Here is an 18,370-nt window from a genome sequence, read left to right as displayed (position 1 = left end):
GAACAAACGATAGGATTATCTGGAAAGAGGAAGTTGCCTCTCTTTTTTCTGGGTTATTCCTTCACTGACCTTTCAGCAGTAACTTGAATTTCTGGTAGATCCAACAAGTTTATTGCCTATCCTGCCAAGGTGAATAAAATGAGAGGAAGTATATCGTCTTGGGCATAGGTAGCCCCTGGGACAGTGGCACTGTTCAGGACCACAGTTAGAAGACATCGCAGAGCACGCCACTGGGAGCTGCATTTGGCTCCCTGAGCATCTCAAGTTGCCTTTTAATGAAAGAAAGGCTGTGTTTGTTACCCTTATGGGAGCAAAGATATACGTGAAAATGATTTCTCATTGTAATGACTTCTTATTCGCCTGTTCAAACTGGGAAGGAAAGCACAGAGCCAAGCTACACATTTTGTGGGGGACATGGCAACTTCAGAGGGCAGACTGTGTTGGCATCACATCTTTGCTGAGGTTCCTGGCTTCCCCAGGCCCCAGCTCCAAATCTCCAGGAATCTCCCAAGCAGGAGTTGGCAACCCTGCATTTGGAGTGATGCTAGGGCATTGACAGAGTGAGGGGCTCGACCTTTTTTCGTCTGTGCTGGTTCCCCAATAAAAATCTCTCCCCCCCCCCATTGCTGTTAGCTATGGTAAGAAAATAATAGGTGTGGATATTGGTCTCTTCTCTACGTAAGATGATCACAACAGCAAGAGGGGGAGGCTGAAAGATTTCTTTTGGGGAAAGGGTGAAAATTCCCAACCCTTCAGTTTTTGCAGCTGTGATCCCTCCAATCGCTTCTTTTTAATGGTCAAGGGAAGGTTGGGAGACTTGATTTTGTAAAAATATCTGCTCTGAAGTACTTGTACTGGGCGCTTAACACCCTCTACATCCATCTGGTACATTTTTATCCTGTCCTTTCACTGAGAAACTCAGGTCAGCATATCTGGCTCTTCCTTCCTTATTTTGTCTTCACAACAGCCCTGCAGGGAAGGTTAGGCTGAGAGAGTGAACAAATGGCCCAAGGTTACCCCTTGAGCTTCCATGCTAGGGTGGAGACTTGAACCCAGGACTCCTTGCTCTTAGCCTAATGCTCTAACTGCTGCATCCCATGAGTTCTTTTGGCCAGATCCTCTCATAAGCTTCTGTGCTCTTCTGTCCTTTGGCCAGCCGTCCTACTTGATCTGTGGTTGCATTTTCTGACTTGCATAGCTCCCTGCCTTCCCCAGATTGTGGGTGGATTTCATGTCCCTTGTCATTCCAGCCTAGGGTTGCCAGCCTCCAGGTAGTGGCTGGAGATCTCCCGGAATTACAACGGGTCTCCAGGCCACAAAGATCAGTTCACCTGGAGAAAATGGCTACTTTGAGGGGGGACAGGACTCTATGGAATTATGCCATGCCCTTTCCTCTCCAAACCCCACTTTTTGTAGGTTTTTCCAGGTTTCACCCCCCCCCCCAGATCTCCAGGAATTTCCCAACTTGGATCTGGCAACCCTATTCCAGCCGCACTCTTCAGTTTGCAGCTACACCAACCCAAATGCTCTGCAGCTGTTAAAAGAATAAAACAGTTTCCCAGGAGTGTGTACATTTTCTGTAACTGCAGTTTGATAGTTCCCGCTCCTCGGTTATGCCACTAAAACAAGCAAGCGTGATCCCCCCCCCCTTTCAGTGTATTCCATTGTGTGTCTAGCAGCCTTACAAATAACTTGCTTTAAAAGTAGGTGGCTGCCTTAGAAATGCTTTGAGTGGTTGATGGCCCTGTGCCCCGTTCGCAAGCCCCAGTGCAGTCCAGTTCCCTCCGCTTTGGGGCCTTTGTTCTCATGTATTCCTTGCTCTATTTCCTGGAGCTGTTAAAGGACTCTAAATCCCATGTTTAAACATTGTTTGGCAGGTTGTGGCTCTTGTAAGGACTTGACTCCTACCCAGAGTGTACATTAGAGTGAAATAAAGACACACTCTTGGCGCAAGAATATGATTGGAACAGCATCAGAAAAGCAGCTTGCTGGGCTAAATGGAATCTGATCCTACTATGTTTAAAAAAAGTATTGGTTCTATTTGACTGGAGGGGAAAAGGGTTTTTTCCCCCCTGTCACTACAAACGGAAGCATTAATTGAAATGCATCTACTTCAGAGTTTCAGAGATGTAATTCAGAAGGGGGATGAGAACTTCATGGGATATTTTATTACTATTATTATTATTATTATTGATCTTCGGGGTACAGATGCAGCTGACTTCAGCTTGCTGCTTTTATTTGACAGGAAACAAAATAAACATCTCTGCAGCTGAGGAAAGGACAAGTGCTGATTTTGGCAATCGTTCTCCCCAGTATTGAGAGGCATCTGTACCACCTCCCATTTTGGGGACCGTAGTGAAAGCAACTCAAACGTTTTCCCTGCAAACTGTAGTCCCGGATGTTTGTTTTATTTTAAATGTCCCGAGTGGCTAATGATCATCAACCACTGTACAGTAAAAAAAAAAGTACACTAAATACATTCCATAAAAACCAGCATAGCAAACAGGTGTTCAAATAACACCTGTTTGCTACTGTTCAAAGTAACAGTAGAAGCACTATGCAACAGATCCTCAATAAAGCACAATAAAGCAGCAGTCGTTGCTCAAACATGACAACGTAATTGGCATCTTCCCTTGACATTTCGTTACGTAACCGTAAATGTCCCCAGTGGAACCCAGTACAAAAACAAACTGAAACAGGCTGTCCTGATTGGCTAGATCAGCCATGTGACCAGGCTAGGACAAATCCCCTAGCTGCTTGCCCGCCAATTATGATCTTCTGCAATACTCTATGTTGTCCCCTCCCTCAAGTGAGGTGGGTGGTTAGCAGAAATGGGGCCTTCTCTGCACAGGCCCCACAGCATTGGCCCTTCCTTCCTGCAGTGTCTACTTTGTCAAGTTTTAAGCGTCAGCTGAAAAACTTTTTGGATTACTTGGGCTTCTTATTGCTTTTTGATGATACCTGTGTGGCTTTTACCATGGTCTGCTCTGTTTATGATGTTTTATTATGTGGGCTGCTGGCTTTTGTGTTTTCAGGACCGATCTAATACTTTGACCCTCCTAATTGCAGGGAGTGGGGAGGTGTCTCCTTACTGATGACGAATGGTTTTTAACGATATGACTTAAAATTGTGTTCCTGGGCACGTCTTCAGGTTTGTGTATGTGTGTGTGTGTGTGTCACAAACCCTAAGCATTTTGCATTCCTGGTCAGGACTGGCTCCGGGCTTTTTGCTCTCTGATCCCAACAGGCCAGCTGTGGTTTAGCTTGCTTGCATGAGCCACCTGCTCCTTGCTCAACAGGGCTTCAAGTTCTCCCCATATCCCAGTAATAAACTTTCCAAATACTACATTTCTCTCATTCTGTTCCCCCACTTTAAATTTCATCAATCTCTTTCCAGGACAAGTTTTTAAAAGTTTGTAGTTTTATCCATTGTTTGCGTTGCAACATTCCACTCCACTTCTGTGTTTTGTAATCAGACACCCAGAATTTAATAATGTGCAAAGAGCGAGAGAGAGAGATGCTTGTGTGTTGGGTTTGTATTGCTGAGCCATTAAGAATGCTCTTAGAAGTACCATGAAGTTAATAATCCGTATCCAATAGCCATTGAGTAGCCTGCAACTCCTGGTAAATCACGAGGAGGAAGGCTTGCCCACCTTGAAAGCAGCATTCCTGACCCTGGCCTTGTTTACCAGAAGGGAGCGCCACCTTTTACGCCTCCCTTGCCCGCTGCGGAGGCTGGCCGGGAAAGGCCCGCGTTGAATCTCTTCCTTTCAGGGCCACAAGAATCTGTAGGACTTTTGGGGTGGCTGCACCAGCATGGTGGAAAACTTTGCCCAAGGACTTCTCATTCTGTTATGGTTTCATCCTCAAGTGAAGACCTGCCTGTTTTAACAACCTTGTGAGGTACGCTAGGCTGAGGTACAAATAAATCGTTCTTCATTACTGCACATGGCAAACTAAGCCCAGCAGACAGCTCCCCGTTCACACGTATTTCCCATGAAATGCATTCCTCGTTTTACTACTGTGCAGCTGGTATGAAAAACCCCAGTCTCGTATGTTCCCAACCAATTTAAAGCTGGCGGAGGACCTTTTCTTTAGGACTTTGTCAGGCTAAAAATGCTTCCTCGATTGGTGGCTGGTGTCTACTGATTGAGCAGCACGCTTTCTTTTTTGCGGCAAGTGGGGGTAGTAGCTGCAAAGAGACAGTTTAGCTGCTTGGAACGCAGTGCAGAATCTTGCATTAACTAATGTGTGTGTGTGTGACACTAGTTTAAAGCGCAGCTAGCAAGAGGATGTGCCACCTCCCACTTGACGGGGATGTATCCCGGCAGGTGCCCTAATTTGCCAGAATCTGCTAAATGCCAAGGCCCACTTCTAGCAGTAAGCTCTTGGTTCTTCGCCATGTGCTTCCCATGATCTGCACTGGTTTGGTTGGTAATTATTCTATTACTAAACCTCCATAATGAGGCCTTTTCACTAGCTTTTCACTCTTCAAGCAAGATTGGGGTCTAGTAACACCTTAAAGACCCACTAGATTTCCAAAAGCAAGAGTCCAGTAGGATCTATAAGACTGGCTTTCGTCAGTCACTGCTCACTCTGAAGAAGAGAGCAGTGAAAGCTCTTACCCTACCACTAGTTTTGTTAGTTTTATAGGACTCTTGCTTTTTTCTGCTGCTACAGAGAGACTGACACGGCTACCCATCTTGATAGATTTCCAAGGTATAAGCTTTCAAGAGTCAGAGCTCCCTTACTTAGATCTGACAAAGGGAGTTCTGGTTCTCAAAAGCTCATATCTTGGGAAATCTCGTTGGTCTTTAAGGTGCTGCTCTACTTGAATCTTGTATTTACTTCTGGCTCTGGCTAAGATGGAAGAGGGTAAAGTAAAAATAGTAACAAATAGTAAACTTTCCCCCAGGCCAGTTTGGCTAGGGATCCTGATGGTGTTTTGCCATCTTCTGGGCATGGAGCAGGGGTCACTGGGAGGTGGGGGGGGAGGTAGTTGAGAATTCCCTGCATTGTGCAGGGGGGTTGGACTAGATGACCCTAGAGGTCCCTTCAAACCTATGATTCTATGATTCTAAATAGAAAGCCAGTGTGATGTAGTGGACAGAGTGTCAAAGTAGGATCTGGGAATCCCAGGTTCGAATCCCCGCTCTGCCATGGAAGCTCGCTGGGTTATCTTGGGCCAGTCATATGCCCTCAACTTAGCATACCTCACAAGGTTGTTGTGGGATTAAAATGCAGAGGAAGAGTAGAAAGATGTGAGCCATCTTGGGTCCCCATTGGGGAGAAAGGTGGGGTATAAATGAAATAAAATAATAAATTGTAGTTGTGGCTGGTTTCCTTTGTTTTATAGAGCATGTATAATTTGGACGTCATATAGCATGTATTATTTGGACACCATATGGTCTTTCTTCTTTCGGCAGTTAGAAACTCTAAAGCGCCTTATAAAATCAAAAATTTGAGATGCTACAATAAATTAGCAACAGTCTCATATGCACCGCTGGTAGGGTTGCCAGCTCCAAGTTGGGAAATTCCTGGAGATCTAGGGAGAGAAACCTGGAGAAACCTGGAGAAAGTGGGGTTTGGGGGAGGCAAAGGACCTTGGCGTGGCATAATCCCATAGAGTCCACCCCCCAAAGTAGCCATTTTCTCCAGGGGAACTGATCTCTGTGGCCTGGAGACCAGCTGTAATTCCGGGAGATCTCCAGCCACTACCTGGAGGCTGGCAACCCTCACCGCTGGTAGGCTGATGTTTCATGCGCCCCCTCCCAAGTCCTCCCGGTCTGACTGTTGAGCCTCCTTCACTTATAGCCGGGGGGTGGGGGTGGGAAACACAACTAGCCTAACTTAGCAGGTTGTTTTAAAGATTCATAGTGTGGCTGCGTGTGAAGTTCTTTGGACTTTTTGACATGAAGGCTATGGTTGTTTGTTTGCTAAATTTATATCCGGCCTTCCTTCCGTCATGGAACGGAACATGGGTTTTGGCCCCTAAGACCCACCCTGATCCACGCTGCCTTGGGCTCAGGGGGACAGAGGGCGGGCAGGCCTCGGCTCCCTTCTGTTCGTCCTGTTTTCACTGCAGGATCCTGTGTGTGTTTGCAGTGCGGCAGTCGTGCGCGTGGTGTTCAGGTGTAGGAAAGGAATGCATCCTGTTTCCACTGGTGTGACCTTTGCCATAGAATCTCACCTCTGAAATCTGGAGCGAGGAATGGGTGATTCATTATTGGCACTTGGGGTGGGGAAAAAGTTGCTTCAGTGACTGGTCTCCTTCTAGTCTGGCGTCAGCACCAGTGCCTGCTGATCTGATAAGCTTGCATACTTGCTTCGTTTTAGAAATTAATTAAGTGGAGGCTCTGGCCAAAGTAAGAACTAGTTGGGGAGGGGGGCGTGACTGGGCAAAGTACAGCCATTAGCTCCTTATGACTCTCTAGGCCTTTTTGCACAATATTTTTGTGAATGCACACAGGCAGGGCACCTGCTTTGTGAGTCCCAGATCCTTCCCTGACACACTTGCTTTCTCTGGAAGGTGCGTAACAGACGTCCAATGGACTCTGAAAAAGCCTGGGTCCGATGATGTAGGAAGAATTCTGTGTGTGTATTCTTGGACACCTGTTAAGACCTCAACAGACTTTCAAATAAGCCCTCCTAAATTAAGGTTAGAGCTTGTAGCCATGATACTATGTGAGCCACACTCAAATGCATATTCCATCTACCAAGAATGTTGTGCAAAAAGGGCTTAGGAATGTAGGCATTTCTAGAGTTCAAAGTGTTTGCTCTTGTTCTTGTCTATGATGATCACCTCCCATTGGTATTGAAGAGACTGAGCTCAAAAGTAAAAAGTCCAGTAGCACCTTCAAGACTAATCAACTTTATTGAGGCATAAGCTTCTGAGAACCACAGCTCTCTTCATCTTCATGCACCTGACGAAGAGAGCTGTGGTTCTCGAAAGCGTATGCCTCAATAAAGTTGATTAGTCTTAAAGGTGCTTTTACTATTGAGCTCAAAATTATTCTCCTCCAGCAGGCAGTCATATCCCCTCTGCTCAAAACTTTAGAAAGGCAGTCTGTTGGGTTGAGCAGGCCAGTGATTTCATAGTGTTACAGTCGCTTTTTTAAATTATAGTTATGCTGCAATTTAAATCAGCACCAGTTAATGGGCCGTTTCCACGTCTTTTGCGCCTCCTGATAAATAGTGCAAAACTTACGGAACAATGCACCTTCATGGCGCGATTTCCCGACATGACTTTGCTTCGTGGCGCGATGACATCAGAAAATGCACCACGAAGCACAGTCATGATGGAAAACTGCGCCGTGAAGGCATGTCGTTCTATAAGTTTTTTTCGGGAGGGGGAGACATGTGGAAACAGCCATGAATTCATTCTCCCTTCTGGAACCCTTGAAGCTCCCACCCTTCTGGCTTTCTGCAATTATCCAGGAGGATTTTCTACTCAGTTTATAGTGCTGAATCATAAGAAATAGCTCATGATAAGGGGCAGGGACTGTAGAAAAGGGTATTTGGTACTGTCTGCTGATGCAGATATGCTCCTACTGGGTGGTTCAATGTTATTTTACTTACTTACAATCTATTTCAGAAAAGTTTTGTGTATGTGTTTGGCTTTGTGCTGAATTTCAAATTTGTGGTTACCATACCCTATTGTATCTATTTATATTGAATGTCCCAACTGTTGACCATATTGTATTTTAGCTGTGAACGTCTTAGCTATTGATTATATCGTATTTCACTTGCGCTGCGTAATCTGCCTTGGAACTCAGTGTGAAAGCCAGACTATAAACAAACAACAACAACAACAACAACAATTTTGGAAGTTTGCCAATAGGTCTGTTACTCCTGGTTTCTTAAAAGTTTTCTGTCTCAAACTGAAAGACAAGACAAAACAAAAGTATTGGATTTGCATTCAAAATGGAGCACTCCTGAAACAAATCTTCCCCTTTGAGTGACTTTTGGACTTCAAGATTACAGAACAAAAGTTGGCAGTATTGCCTATCAGGAACTTGACTGGAAGCAGGAAGTGCTCCTTCCTTCTTCAGGCTGGGTTGGGTCCCTCTCGGCCTGCTGTTCAGACCCGGCTATCAGCCAAGTTCCTGCTATGCAGGGGACTGGGGGGCTGTGTGTGTGTGTGTGTGAACCAGCTATAGGTTGATGACAAGCGGGAGGAGTCAGTCCCCACCCACTCAAGAGTCCAGCAGAGCGCGTTGCAGACCCAAACTACTGAAATCACGCCTAGTCACGGGGTTGCTTTTTGCGGACTGCTGCTGCTATGTCTTTGGACGGAAAGAAAGCTGACCATTTCAAACACAGAAACAAGACACTGCTTGGTCTGAAGAAGGGAGCTGTGACTTTCAAAAGCTTACAGTGAAAATCTTGTTCGTCTCTAGGGTGCCACTGGACTCAAATCTTACAGTTCCACTGCCGACCAACACGGCGACCCACCTAAAATAAGGCGCTGCTTCTCACTACGGATAAGTCCCCTTGCACAGTTGTGGCCCTGAGCAATTGTCCCCAATTCATCTGTGCGAATTAAATTAAAGGGGGAGGCCTGGGGGTCTCCAGTCATTTAGAGGGACCAAGAGGAGCCCTGCATCGGGGACTGCTTCTCCACGGGCAACTTTTTGTTCTGTCAGCTCCTTCTGGCTATACCCACCTGCGGAAAGGGGTCACGCTTACTGCCCATCTCCAGGCTTATTCCGGCACGGTCTTCCCACTGTGGCATGAGGAAAGCTCCTGTTCTGGTGTCTTTCCCAAGAAGCGGGAAGGCCGAACTGTTTGGAGGAGCATTTGGGGGCCTGTAGATCAACGCGGGATTTGATGGCTTGAGCATTTTAGATGTTGCTGACCCCCAATAGGTGTTTATTCGCCAACTTTTTGCTCAGGCCTTTTTAGGCTGTTTCATTCAGAGGCAGGCGATGGCAAACCACCTCTGTTAGCCTCCTTCCTCGAAACCCCCAGCAGCTATGACTTGACAGCACTTCCCACCACCACACACCATTCTTAAGCAGAATGTGTATATGTTGTATCGTTGTTTTTCAGTCGTCTTCTTCCCTGGCTGGTTTGGGAGAAAGGTGGGTTTACGAATATTGTAAAAAGTGGGCGAGACTACAGACCCAGAATGCTTTCAGGTGGGCAGCGTTGTTCGTCTGCAGTAGAACGGCAGGATTTGAGTCCGGCGGCATCTTAGAGACCAACAAGAGTTCCAGGATTTAAGATGAAGAAGGGGGTTCTGAGTCTCGAAAGCTTATCCCTGGAAAACCTTGTTTGCTTCGAAGGCGTCACCAGACTCAAACTGTGCCGATCCAAAACATGGAACAGCGTGCCCGTGACGTACGTCAGCAGAAGCTTTCTGCCTGCTCGTCTCCCTGGCCGGGTTGTAGCGTCTGCATTTTAAAGCTTTTAACTTTTTACAAATTGCTTCTGGTGCAGAAAGTAGCAGCTGTGCCGAAAGCAAAGTGAAGGATACAAATCTTGCCCTGAGGCCTGCAGTCTGGGTAAGGCGAGGCACAGAAGGGAAGGGTGTGGTGCGAAAGGGGTCAAGGTGGTGGATCAAGAGGAGGAAGAGATTGCGGTGTGGTGAGGCATGTTTATCCCTCTTGTGTCATTTGGGCCGGAGGCAAGAAGTTATCCCAGCAAGCTGCTTGAGCCTCTGGATGATCTTCAGGTCTGGGAAGGAATGCAACATTTGGCCAAGTGAGTGGCAGCAGGGGCAATATGGAGCCTCTGCAGTGCCCACAGTGTCTCTTTTCACGACTTGGCACATAGCAGTTTAAGAAGAAAAAGAGGACTATTTATTTGCTTTACAGTACATCCTTTTCACTTACCTCGTTTGCTCTGGACCGACTTGTTTCAGTGACCGTTGATTTTGTGGATGGAACTGTACCTTTAAATTGTTGTTCTAGAGCGGCTTACCATTTGTGAATGTATGCTTTAAACGTGTCTTAACTATTCTTTCCTAAATAAGTTTGATATTGTGCTCTTCACTGTATTTAATATATATTTTGACTGACAGCTTGGTTTATTGCTTGAGTTATAGATTGATTTGATTATTTTTCCTTCACGTACGGTTTGTTCCGTTTGCATTGGTTTTTGCAGGTATCAGTCCTGGCCTTCTGCCCTTGGCTGGCCAGCGCTGTGGGACCTCCTTGCCTGCTGCCCTTCAAACTCCAGCAACTGGGACAACGGGCAGGAGCACAAATGCTCCAGTTCTGGATTCCGGCACGGAAGGGTTGTCAGTCTCTGGGTTGGGCCCGGAGTTCTCCCAGAATTACCACTGATCCCCGGCCCCAGAGATAAGCTCCCTGCAGGAAATGGCATCGTTAGAGGGTAGGCTCTATGGTATCATGCCCCCATTGAGTGCCCTCCCATCCCTACACACTGCCCCCAAATCTCCAGGAATTTCCCAAGCTGGAGCTGGCAACTTGGCAACTGTATGGAATGGCCACTCACAGCCCCCTTCCCTGACCTTGAGCAGGAAGGGTGAAGTCCCAAGGATGCCATGGGGTGCCTTTTAGCGAAAGGCTTGACGGACATCACGTGTGTCACCCAAGCCACCCTCCATCACATGAGCTTTTCTTGCTCCTTGAACCTTCCATGCACAGCCTTGCATTGTTCACGGTCATGTTTCTAAAAATCAGGAATCCCAGTTTATTCTTATGGTTGTTTTTTTTTTTAAAAAAAATGTGTAACAGAGATGTGTGCCTAATTTCGGGATGGATATGTGCTTGATCAACTTTCCCAGATTCTCAGCAAGCAAGCACTTATCTCAGTTTGCATTGTAACAGGGGGAAGAGGGCACCGTTCAGCAGTGTGAGGTAGGGTTGCCAATTCTAGGTTGGGAAATTCCTGGAGATTTGGGTGGGTGGGTGGGCCCTGGGAGCAGTGGGGTTCAGGGAGAAGAGCGCTACGGAGTCCACCCTCCAAAAAATCCCCCCCTTTAGGGGGATCCGATCTCTCTAGTCTGGAGATCAGTTGAAATTCTGGGAGATAGCCGTGCCCCGCCTGGAGGTTGGCAGCCCTAGCGTGACAACCAGGTGGAGGAGGCATTTGTGGATGGGAGCTGGGTATCGAGGCTGGCTTCTTAAAACTGTGAAGCTCCTTTCACGTTATACCCCAAGAGAAGTATAAAGGAAAGTTGGCAAGCTGTGATATGAACATGTCGGAAATTGAAATGGTATTGACAGGTGTTAAGGGAGGGTGGAATTTTCTCCTCTGTGTTGTGCTACATGATCATCATGTTGTACACTCAAGTTCATACGGTGCACCACTCACAACAATTTTTATCACTTATTTAGAGTGCTGAGCTGGTTGAAATGCAGTTAAAGTGGAGGCTTGCTCTCAGCCTAAAGATACTTTTATGAGTGCTTCTAAATATTCTCAGATGGATTATAGGATATAAATAAATCCGTTGTAGCAAACACAGCCAGTAGATCTATGGCATACCTTAGATATTTTATTATAATTTGTAGGAATTGGGAGTCGCTCTATTATATGCACAGACTTCCCAAGGCAGGACGTGCAACTGCTTTGACAAAGGCTGCGGTCTCTAAACACGGATCCTGTTATCTGAGGTTGACCTTTATCTTCAGAAGTTCCTTCCCTATGTCAGCCCTTGAAGCTCTCTTCGGGTGCCCAAGGCTATACCAAGTTGATCTCTGATTAGCAGGAGGTCTGAGTTCTTTACATTGACCAGATCAGGAACCCTGGGCTTTGCAGGCAGTAGAACCAACCACAGCTTGTTATTCTGAATGGTGCTAGTTTTAAATTTTTAATTTCTTCTCCTTGTTGGGGGGTGAGGGGCAGAAACAGAGCAAAAGATCCTGAAGAATTGCCGTCTTGTTCTGATCACCCACAAACGGAGATTTGTTTATATGACATTGGAACACATCTGAGCGTGGGAATATCTCTGGTAATATCTGAACAGTGAGGCATCAATAAATATTAAAGTCCAAAGAGTTTATTGTCTATAGTCATAGGCTGTCACAATTTACCAAACATCGACTAAATATTAAACGTACTCCTCTGTGTAGAATGCTCCGATCAGCATGCTGCTTCTAGGAGAACTATGGTTGTGTGAGCTGTGCGCCCCCAGCCCAGAAGTCGCTTGTCCAAATTCTTCCTCCACCATAAACTTACAAGGCAGCTCTGCTGTGTGTTGCCCCTGTTTCCTTCCCTGGTCTGCAATGGCGGGGGGGGGGGGGGAGAGGTGTAACAAGGTTGTTGTAAAGGAAGAATATGTGAAGTGCTTTGAATGTTCTCTGTAAACGCCAAGTATTTTTATTTATTTTGATCCTTCCTTTAGCATTGAAAATGTTCTGTAGCCGTGCACCACCTGCTGGTGGTAGAAACATTTTAAAAGCTACGTTTACCATCAGGGATAGTTCTGAATTTATCTCACCCTGCTGTTTCAGTCTGAAAACTCACACATTGTGTGTTTACTACAGAATGCAAGAAATCAGGATATTAGTAAAACTATTTCAGCAAAACCATGATGTTGACATATGTATGATTTTTTTTAAATGGGAGGAGGCGCTCGTGCTGTTAACCAAGAACCACACTGTATCAGCACTCAAAAGTCAAAAGCTCTTTAAAAAGCCTCCTTGAGAAGTTTTTTTGTAGTAAGTTTGAGAGATTAAATAAATAGGTTAAATACAGTGCCCAGAAGCAAAGTGGTAACAAGCGGAGATCATGAAAGAAAGAGTAATTTGGTATTAATTGCCCAATCCTGAGCCAGATAATTGGTCTGTTGAGCCTACTATTCTCTGATTGGTGCTGGGTCTCAGGCAGTGGCATTTTCTTTGGTCCGGGGATTCTGTGTGTGTCAAACATGCATTATATCACTTCCCTTTGACATGTATTATATCACACTCCTTCCTTTTTCTACTCCTTGTATCTGATGAAGGGAGCTCTGACTCTCAAAAAGCTCATACCCGGAAATCTAGCTGGTCTCAAAGGTGCAACTGGACCCAAATCTTGCTTTTCTACTACAGACCAACATATCTACCCACCTGAACCTCTCTCCTTTGACTGGCTCCCATCAACGGTCTAGTTGCTGCCATCTGGCCAAGTCAGAGTTCCCAAAGGCAGACCCAACCGTAGCGATCCAACCTGGAGGCTACCAGAACTCATATCCTAGAGAAGAGACTTGTCTTTGGCCAGGAGAGGGTGCCGTTCGCATATCAGGTGAAGCTGGGCAAAGACGTTGCTGGCCATGAAACAAAATAAAACAGGTTCCGTTTCTGGAAGAGGACAGGACAGCTCTGTGTGGGAGGGGAGATTTCACGACTGGAGGACACTGAAGAATCTTGAGGGCTAGCAGAAAGGAGCCGAACTTTCTGCTGCAGATAAATACCCGAGTCCTTGGGTTACCTGTGGATCTCTGTCGCAAGCAACTCAAATGGCCCATCCCTTGAGCTGTAGGAAAATCAATTTTAAGAGAGCAAGGCCTTGCTATCTACTCAATAGCTTCCCTGAGGATATAAATGGAGGGTATTAATCTCCCCCCTCTTTTTTTTTGGTTAAGGGTCCACAGGATTTTCATTTGACATAATACCAAATGAAACCATTTTGCCTTTGGGGACCTAATCTAGCAGGCGCTTTTTCCTCAATAATCGTTCTTCATTACTGCACATGGCAAACTGAGCCCAGCAGACAGCTCCCCGTTCACACGTGTTTCCCATGAAATGCATTCCTCGTTTTACTACTGTGCAGCTGGTATGAAAAAACCCAGTCTCGTATGTTCCCAACCAATTTAAAGCTGGCGGAGGACCTTTTCTTTAGGACTTTGTGAGGCTAAAAATGCTTCCTCGATGGGTGGCTGGTGTCTACTGATTGAGCAGCACGCTTTCTTTTTTGCGGCAAGTGGGGGTAGTAGCTGCAAAGAGACAGTTTAGCTGCTTGGAACGCAGTGCAGAATCTTGCGTTAACTAATGTGTGTGTGTGTGACACTAGTTTAAAGCGCAGCTAGCAAGAGGATGTGCCACCTCCCACTTGACGGGGATGTATCCCGGCAGGTGCCCTAATTTGCCAGAATCTGCTAAATGCCGAGGCCCACTTCTAGCAGTAAGCTCTTGGCTCTTCGCTAAGTGCTTCCCATGATCTGCACTGGTTTGGTTGGTAATGAGGCCTTGCTAATAGCTTTTCACTCTTCAAGCAAGATTGGGGTCTCGTAACACCTTAAAGACCCACTAGATTTCCAAAGGCAAGAGTCCAGTATAAGACTGGCTTTCGGCAGTCACTGCTCACTCTGAAAAAGTGAGTAGTGACTCATTATGAGAGCTTTTACCCTACCACAAATGTTGTTAGTCTTATAGGTGCTACTGGACCCTTGCTTTTTTCTACTGCTATAGACTGATTAACACGACTACCCATCTTGATAGATTTCCAAGGTACGAGCTTTCAGGAGTCACACAGCTCCCTTCGTCAGATCTGACAAAGGGAGTTCTGACTCATGGAAATCTTGTTGGTCTTTAAGGTGTTATTGAACCCAAATCTTGCGCTTCTACTGCAGACCAACATGGCTACCCACCTGAAACTCTTCAAGCACTGTGGGCGGGGGGGGGGGGGTGGAGAGCTTTTGGCAGATTTCACTCTGTTTACTGCTGTGGCTGATGGGGGAGGACTTGAGGTTGGGGTTGCTAACTTAGACTAGTGACAGTTCAAATGGTTCTGGGGCTTTCCCTCCTGTGTCTCCCCGCCCCCCCGTACACAAGCACTTTCTTCTAAAGTTGGCCGAACGACATGTAAAGATTTGCTGCCATGTCCCGTTGATAAGATTGTCATGAATCTTATAACACTCAAAACCCAATTTGGCTTTTGGCCAGAGGCTGTTCTGACTTGTAGAGATGGGAACTGTATTGTGTTGCTGGCTGACACACAGTGGCCGATTCCAGACGACTAACCTGAAGGCGCTGCATGCCGCCATGTTCCGGATCGTGACGGGGAAAATGCGAAATATTGCGTTTTCTCGCGCGAGTTTGGTGTGACGTCGTGCCAAACTCGCGCGAGAAAACCCGATATTTCACGTTTCCCTGTCACGATCCAGAACATGGCGGCATGCAGCGCCTTCAGGTTAGTCGTCTGGAATCGGCCAGTGTCCAGTTGTTGGCAGGGCTAGTTCTCCTGTTTGATAAGGGTCCACTTCTGCCTCTACAGAGTGCCGTTTCCTTGACGGTAGCTAATGAGGCTGGTGAAATTTACAACTCTGCTTTCTTGCTGTCTATAGTTGAAAGCTGCCTCCAGCCCAAGAGAGGGAAGCTACAAAGTGTGTTAAACCATCACAATACCTTTAAGGGGGTAAGGCAGTATGCAAAGCAGGTGCTCTGCTCCTGGCTACCTTTCCTTCCTTAAATAAACAAATTCAGTGCCCATCAGTATGATATAGGCGAAGCTGCTTTGTGCCGGCTTGGACTGTTTGATCCATTTTACTTGGTATTGTCTGAGTGGCAACAGTTCTCGAGTATCTGGGGCAAAGGGGGCTCCCCCCCACCCACACCAACTGCCTGAGAACCTTTAAGTGGAGCGATCTGGGGCTGGACCTGCAGGCAAAGTGCCCCTGAGCCTCAGCCCCTCTCTTGGGCTTGCCAGCAGAAGCTCCACTGTGATTAATACAGTTATGTCCACATTGGCCCCCCCTCCTAATGCTCCTGTACACATTTCATATAAGCATAAGCTTTCGAAAATCAAGTTCTCTTCATCAGATGCCTGATACAGAGACTGGAGAGAACTTGATTCTCGAAAGCTTATGCTACAATAAAATTGGTTAGTCTTAAAGGTGCTACTGGACTCTTTTTGATTTTGCTACCACAGACTAACACGGCTAACTCCTCTGCATCTATGACATTTCATATAAATCAGGGATTTCCATCTTATGCTTGCGCAAGAGACCTTCCCGGTGGACTACACCTGTTCTGGGTCCTCCCCTCCCTCCTGTTTTCAGAGAGAAAATGTCAGGTGACTGTCAAGCTATATTTAACCACCGCGTTCTGCTTAATGGAAAATATCCTAGGAGAGGAAGCGAGAATGTTGCCATGGGATCCCCAACAGAAGCAGAGGAAGTGCAAAGGAAGTGCCTTTGCACTTCCTCTGCTTCTGTTGGGGATCCCATGGCAACATTCTCGCTTCCTCTCCTAGGATATTTTCCATTAAGCAGAACGCGGTGGTTAAATATAGCTTGACAGTCACCTGACATTTTCTGCTCTTAACGTTTCTCCACCACCACCACTGCTGGCTAAAAAGGCAAAACAAAAATGCAAGCTTGGGATTTTAAGGCTTCTCCTCCGACTCTGCCCATTGGCTTCTGCCTCAGGAAGAACTTGACTTCGTGGTCCTGATATCAGGGCACCTCACCGGACGAGGGAAATGGCAGGTGCGTCCATTCTTAGAGAGACCCGTTTGGTGTAGTGGTTAAGAGTGGCAGGACTCTAATCTGGAGAACCAGGTTTGATTCCCCACTCCTCCACTTGAAGAAGGTTGCCAGCCTCCAGGTGGTGGCTGGAGATCTCCTGAAATTACGGCTGATCTCTAGGTCATAGAGATCTGTTCCCCTGGATAAAATGGCTTCTTTGGAGCATCTATGGTATTATACCCTGCTGATGTCTCTACCCTCCCCAAACCCCTCCCTCTCCAGGATCCACCTCCCAAATCTTCAAGAATTTTGCAACCTGGAGCTGGCAACTGTAGCTTGAAGCCAGCTGGGTGACCTTGGGTCAGTCACAGCTTCTCGGAGCTCTCTCAGCCCCACCCACCTCACAGGGTGATTGTCGTGAGGATAATAATAATACACTTTGTAAACTGCTCTGAGTGGACGTTAAGTTGCACTGAAGGGCGGTATATGAATCAAATGTTGTTATTGTTTATATTATTATTAAGAGAGGGGGCACTTTTCCAAGCATCAGAACAGTCAGTAGGCTGAGATGATGGCTTTCACAGAGATGCTTTCTGTTGGTGGGGCCTCCGCAAGGAAGGCAGGCTATGAATAAAGTAAATCAATCAAATAAGAGAAGGCCTTTTGTGTGGGCCTTAGTGATCCTTCTGCTCCATAGGGAGAAGATGGGAAGGCTGGCTGAGAAGTGTGATCCAGGCCCCACTCACCATGCTTCACACCTAGTCCCAGACCTCAAAGAGAGCTTTGCATGCAGAAAAGGTTCCAGGCACAGCCCCCAGCATCTCCCGTTAAAAATGGGTCACGTAGAGGTCAGGTGATGTGAAAGACCTCTGGAGAGCTGCCGCCAATCAGAGCAGATGATACGGAGCCTGGTGGTCCAGCGGCATGGCTTGGTGTAACGGCAAGTTGGTATGCCATGTACACAAACTCATGAAAGGGCCTTATTACTGAATGAGACGCTTGGCCCATCTTGGTGCCAGACTGGCTCCTCGGACATCCAGCGGCTCTCCGGAGCGGCCAAAAAAGAAATGTCTTCCTTAGTCCCCCGACCCGCACTCCATTTTCGCTGGAGGTGCCAAGACTATGCACAGAAACTCTGCCTCGGGCCTGCCCTTTCCGCCACTCATTCCCATGTGCAAATCAAGACACAGAAAAGAATCTCCCAAGCCTGTTAGGTCTCCTATCCATCCCCCAAATAAAATCTACAAAGAAGAGCAGAAGATCACCAGAACAGAAGACCCCTGTTGCAGTTCATGAGAGCAGCGGTGGTGGGAGAGAGAGGGAAATCTCTGGTCCCATGTGGCGCTTTCCTCTACTGCTCTGGTCATGTTTGGATCCTGGAAGCTGTGGGACGGTGGAGGAAGGATTTGGACACGCCATCTCCTCATTCCTTATTATCCGGCTGTTGCAGAGGTAAAAGATGAGAAAGTAACGAAAGCCCTAGTCTTTATATTTGCGATAGTAGGATGGTGTTGCCTCGCCTTCATCCATGAAAGTCAAAGGTACAACCTGACTCTGACTTCACCTGGCACCGTTTTATCTGAGTGTAAACCTTCTAGGCGTTATCCACAAGATGCTTTTAAAAGGCCATAAGATCCAGGACTGAAAAATCTCTTCCCTCCCCCACAATCCTTTTTTTAAAACATTCAGTCTGATTAAGAGTTCTGGAGAGCTCAGAAGCTTGCAGATTGATCTGTGTCCTTTGGGTTGGTCTTAATAAAAGAAGATTGCAGGGCTTTTAAAAAAGAAAATCAAGTAAACCCTTCCAGAAGGAAATCTCATCAAAATCGTGATTTTTTCTCTGTAGGGAGCAGAGATTGCTTTCAGTTGGAGTTTGTTCCTCTTCGAGTGCCAGAGAACCCCCAAAATGCTGGATCTGGGAGGTCTGGAAAATGTGAAAGCATGTGGTCTCTCCCCGTTTAGTCCTGTCAGGGGAAGAAATGGACCCACGCTGGAGAAAAAGTCAGGTCCTCA

The sequence above is a fragment of the Eublepharis macularius genome, chromosome 18, assembly GCF_028583425.1.
Source record: "Eublepharis macularius isolate TG4126 chromosome 18, MPM_Emac_v1.0, whole genome shotgun sequence".
NCBI classification, from domain to species: Eukaryota; Metazoa; Chordata; class Lepidosauria; order Squamata; family Eublepharidae; genus Eublepharis; species Eublepharis macularius.
This window is presented reverse-complemented; position numbering follows the sequence as displayed.